The following is a 5,966-nucleotide window of genomic DNA, read 5'->3' on the forward strand; positions in this document are numbered from 1 at the left end:
TGTACTCTTTTGGAGCGTACCCGGTTAAAGGCCTAGCCCGGTTAAGAGAAGACCCTATTAGGAGTCACCCAGTCAAGGGATTTTTCCTCAACACTGTTAGGAGCCTCTACCCTATTAAGAGTAACCTTGTTACAGGATTTGAAGCTCAAGTTAATGAGCCACCCGGTGAAGGGATTTACAATATCAGACCTACTAGGATCTACCTAGTTAAGGGATTTCCAATTGCTGTAATTATTAGGGAACAACAGGAAAAATAATATGATTACAACACTTCCTTGCTTGCTAGTACAGATTCATTTCAACACAACTCTTCTACACACATGCATACACTTAGAATTGGTTTGACAATACCTTCTTCTCAAACTACCAACACAAAATCTCTTCTCCAACTAGCCCTAAATACACTTTTCAGTTAGGATGACTACAAACCCTAATTACATCAATAAGATACAATGAATTTACATTTAGCATGGAAAAACACTCTGCCAAAATATATTACAAATCATTACAACAAATTTTTAGATGATTTCCGTTGTTGAATGATCACCACACATCGATTTGATAAGCAATCAAACCCTTGTTTCATTCTTCTAAGCAATTTGTTGTTTCTCAAGAAATCATATCCTTGTACATGCTCAAATACCATCTTATCATTACACACAGATTATGAAATGCCATCACAAAGTTATGATCATTATAAGATCCACTGCCAAACCTTAAATAATTACCGGTTAAAGATATGATACCGATATTCATTCTTCTTCACATAGTTCATAACAGTCAATTATAAATGTGCTTTTTGGTTCACCAAACTTGATGCAATTTCAATCATAAACTCATGCCAATGTTATGAACATTTATTTTGAACCGCGACAATCAATTCTAACCGCAATACATGATTCAACTTATCCTTCTCTCCTTTGCTAGTTTTGTATCCGGTCAAACTAGTTGACATGAATGACAACATTTACAAGATCATTTCATCTTTACTAGTCATCTTCTCATCTCATCATCATCTCCATCAGTTATGCCAACAATCTACCCCTTTGGCATTGATGGCAACACCAAAATATCACCATGCAAAACTAGAACTCTAATTGTTATGATTGTTGTACTATACTTTTCTTCTTCTATTATATTTCACGTGTTCTCCCTTCATTAGTTCTTCTCTTTCTACTCTTCACTATTCTTCTCCCCCTTTGACAAAAATGGCAAAGGTGCAAAGTGTCAAATTCATCTTCTATTGCTATTATTTTCTTCATCTTTGTTGCTCCCCTTGAGGAGTAGCCCTTTTCTCATCAATTCATAGTGAAAGATCTTCAATTGGTCCATTGGATTGATGCTGCAACTGTTGGCATTTGCATGAAGATTGCATTAATGATATGTTATGTTGTTATTGATGTCATCTGAACTAGTAATAATAGTAATGATATTGTTATTATTGTTGATATTATCTTATAACTGGTAGGAAGAGCTTTGTGAAGGTTATTATAAACCGGTATGTAAGTTTATGAGTTGAACCGGTAATTGGAGTAAAAGTTTAAACCCTTTCTATGTTAAGTAACTGGTAAACCCTACCAGTTGTTTTTGTTAAACCCTAACCGATTAAGGTTGTTGAATAGGTTATATTGGTTTATGATCTAATGTTGAGCGGTAATGATGGTGACACATAGGATCATTGTATGAAGACAAGTTCAAAATGTTTTGGCCTATTTGTTTGTCTAGGGACTGAACAAAATATATTGCATCTAATGCAAAACGCATGATGAGTTACTAAGCTCGATGAAGTTGTAATCAAGCAGTAGTTGAGGTTTTCTTGATTAATGTGTAGAGATTTCTATGAAATACAATGATCATGCTTGTACCAACTTGTTTGTAATCTCGATGAGAGGATTAGATTTTTGTTGTATTACCGACCTAATTGATTTGTATTTAAGGTTGATGAAGTTATTTTGTTTAGTGTTGGCAGAAATCAGTTGAGTGTATGATTGCCGAACTAGAGAATGAGTTTTAAATTTGAGTAAAGGTAGATAGAAGCTTAAGTAGATCTGATCAAGAAAATGTAGTGCTATTTAGATAGATCAAGAAAGCACTGTTGTTTTATAACAATTACAACAGAATTGAAATCCCCTAATCGGGTAAGATCTAACAAGCTTGGTTACTTATTAAATCCTCTAACAAGGTGGTCCATTAGATTGGATTTTCAAATCCTCTACCGAGGTTACTCTTTACAGGGTATTTTCTTCTAACAAGGCATTTGTAGTTGATCCCTTAATTGGGTGATTCCTAACAGGATCAGTTCTTAACAAGACTTTTGTAAAAGCTTTAACAGGCTTGGTTCCTAACAGGGCAAACTTCAGAAAAGTTCAGATATTATATTGTGAGTCTCATCTCACCATGGTTTTTACCTATTTGGGTTTTCCACGTATAAATACTCGTGTCATGTGGTGAATATTTTTGTGATTACGATCTTATGATTGATTTGATTAACTTTTTCTGATAAGGCATGATAACCAGATGCATTGAGAAGTGAAGTATTGACATATGACAAAGAATTTGGATGTTTACAAGTTAAATGATAGTTACTGTTAAGTTGTTGTAACACTTAGCCAGTATTCTTATGAGTATTGATCTTGACAGTAGTATTTCATTGATAAGATTACTTTGCATGTTTGAGTTTAAGTTTGGGAGTTTGTATCAGTTTTTCTATTTACTGATTCACCCCCCTTCTCAGTAATCTACTGTATACTTATTCTTTCATCATACCATCAATTGGTATTAGAGCTACTTAGGTCTTCTAAGGTCTAAGCCTAACAACTTGAGCTAAAGATCTGCTAGATCATGATGAAGAAGGAAGGTCTGAAGTTCAACAGAGAAAACTATAGGATATGGAATGACATAATGAAAATTTACATCAAGAGTCTGGGAAGTCAGTATTGAGGTTGTTGGCATTGCACACTCCAATGAGAAATTGTAGGTGATTGAAGGTATTGTCATTGATGGCAACCTTGCAATCCTATGGCACCGGCAGGCACCAACACCGATAGACTCTACACCGGCAATAGTTTATCGGCAGCGGCAAAGATGATTACCAGCACCCTGGCTGACAGGATTTTGTTTATTGCATTTTGTATTTATTTGTAATATCTTTTTGTAAGCCAACAAGGCAAATTGTAATAAGACTCATATATAAGTATGAGATCTTGTAGATCATTATAGATGTGAACATGGGAAGATTATTGCAGAAGTAACATGTGAATATTAAGGCAGATTTTAGAGTAAGGTTTATGATTATTGTATGAGCTTAAACTGGTACTGAACCTAGCATAGCAGATGCTGAAATAAAACAATACATTATATTAGATTTGCATAATCCATTTTGTAAGTCAACGAGACTTCCTTTTGTAATTAAGCAGTGAGATTTAGGTAGTTGGCCTTCCTGCATGTGCAGACCCCTATTGTAAGTAATATCCATTCATTGGCCAGTGAGTGAATATTGTGGGTCACAAATCCCATCGAGGTTTTTACCACACCGAGTTTCCTTGTTAAAAATCTTGTGTTATGGTGTGCTTTATATGTTGTGCTTATTGTTCATATTTACTCCATTAATTCTTGTTTACTGGTATACTGTTTTGGAATGCAATTTGTTTAATAAGATCAAAAAATCTATAAACTGACAAGATACTAATTCACCCCCCCTCTCAGTATCTTTGGGAATCCTAATAATTAGTATCAGAGCTTGGTCCTCTTTTTTCAAAATCCTAACAGCTTGAAGGAGATTCTGACTCTGGTACAGATGGATAACTTGAGAAAGCAATTGAAAACAACTCTTGCAGATTATGATGCAGAAAAGTTGAAGAATATCAAACTTGAAGATGATCTGAAGGCTGCATAGGAAATCATTCAAGGACTTCAAGAGAATCTAACTATTTCTAGAAACAAAAGAAGAGAACTTCATGAGAAGATACAAAATGATGATGATGAAAAGGAAACTCTTAATGATCTTGTAAGAAAGATGAAGCAAGAAAACATGACCTTGAGGAATCAGATGGAGGATATGACTATGAGATTCTGTAAAGGCATTGAAGACAAAAAGAAGAATGAAGATGATTTGGCGAGGACAATCAATGATGCTAGAAATGAAAATCTAAGATTTAGTCATGAAAATGATATGTTAAAGACATATCTGATTCACATGGAACATGATAAAACTGAACTCATGAGATAATAGGATTTCTTGGAAAATGAGTTGGCTACTGCAAATCAACATAAAGATAAATTCAAGAAAAGTTCAGAAGAACTTGATGATATGCTAAAAAATTAGAAACCTAATGGAGATACTATTGGACTTGGCTTTGAAGTTGGTGAAAGCTCCGGTACTGTAAACAATCATGATCATAGTAAACTAGTAAGACAACCTAATGCCTACAAATTTAATGGGAAATGCTTTAAATATAACAAGTATGGTCATAGAGAAAATCAGTGTAGATATAGAAACTATCGAAACACTAATGCACCCACCGGTCAATATTCTAAATGCAACAAAATTGGTCATAATTTAGAAAACTGCAAAATGAATGTAAGATGTTATGTTTGTGGAATATTTGGACACTTATCTAATCAATGCAGAACACATACCGACATAGGATATGGAAAAGCTATTTAGAAAAATAATGTAACTTGTTATGCTTGTAATAAGATTGGACATATTGCAAAATTTTGTAGAAGGCATCACCGACAAATAACAAAGGACCTAACTTGAAAGGTAAAGAGAAGGTTGATGAGGTAAAGAAAGAATTTTCAAAACAATGGATTAGAAAGAGAGATCAGAATATTGATGAGGCTTTTCCTTGATCGGTAGAACAAAGTATCACTCCACCGACAAGAGATTCTTCATCTAACTGAAAATAAACCTCTTGGGGGTATGGCAACTAACTAAAAAATCATGCTAGTTTACCCTCGGTTGATGGTAAGAAGATGAAATGTTTCTTTACCAGAAGATGAGTTAAGTTTTCACTTAACTGATAGGCATTTATTATGGTATTTGAAGGAAATGACATTATAAAGCAAGTGTTTTTCACTCTTATTCACTCAATGAGCATTCAAATTTCCTAAGAGCGTGAAAAACTTGAGCGAAGGCATCCACAGCGAGAAGTGAAGAAAAATCTATCAAGCATTCAAACCTAAAGACAAATTAAGGTATTTATCAAATGGCTTCCTCCTCTGCACCTGAATTCATTGCAAACCCTAATGTTGTTGAAGTGGTTAAATGCCCTAGGCCCATATTTAAGATCATACCCGAAATAGCGAAGCAGGATGATACCCTAGGAGCATTCTCTAAAATACCCAAAGGAGTTGCATATGTTGAAGACCCTAGGATGTACATAAATTGTCATATTGAGGAACTTGGTGCTGATCAGATCATGAACATGTATAGGACAGTAATTTGTGATGAAAATGGTAATGTGAAACAGGAACACAAGATAATTGAAACCCTAGGTTTTGTGGAGATACTTAGCATTCCTAATTTTCCCAAGGAAGTTGTAAGAATTATACTTAGCAGAGTTCATGGGGAATTCTTTTGGCTTGACTTCATCCACAAGATTACAAGAGATGCAGTTAAGGTAGTGACTGGCTTATCTTCCACCGGTAGCAGGCTTGATAAAACTAAAAAGGTTCCAAATAACATTGTGATGACCCTAACCGATGCAACCCATGATAGCAGATCCTTGAGAGTCAATAATGTCAAAGATATAAATGTCAGATTCATTAGCATGATACTAGATACAAGACTACACATGCTTACAGATTAAACTTTGTTTCTAGTTTATGTATCAAGAGTGATTATGACATAGTGAACAGTAACACTAAGATTGACATATGTGAATGGTTAAAGGATGAACTAATTGACAACCTAAAGAAAATTAAAGGTGACAAGAAAGGTACTTTCAGATTTGGCAACTTAC

This window comes from Cryptomeria japonica, chromosome 5 (assembly GCF_030272615.1).
Source record: "Cryptomeria japonica chromosome 5, Sugi_1.0, whole genome shotgun sequence".
Lineage (NCBI taxonomy): Eukaryota > Viridiplantae > Streptophyta > Pinopsida > Cupressales > Cupressaceae > Cryptomeria > Cryptomeria japonica.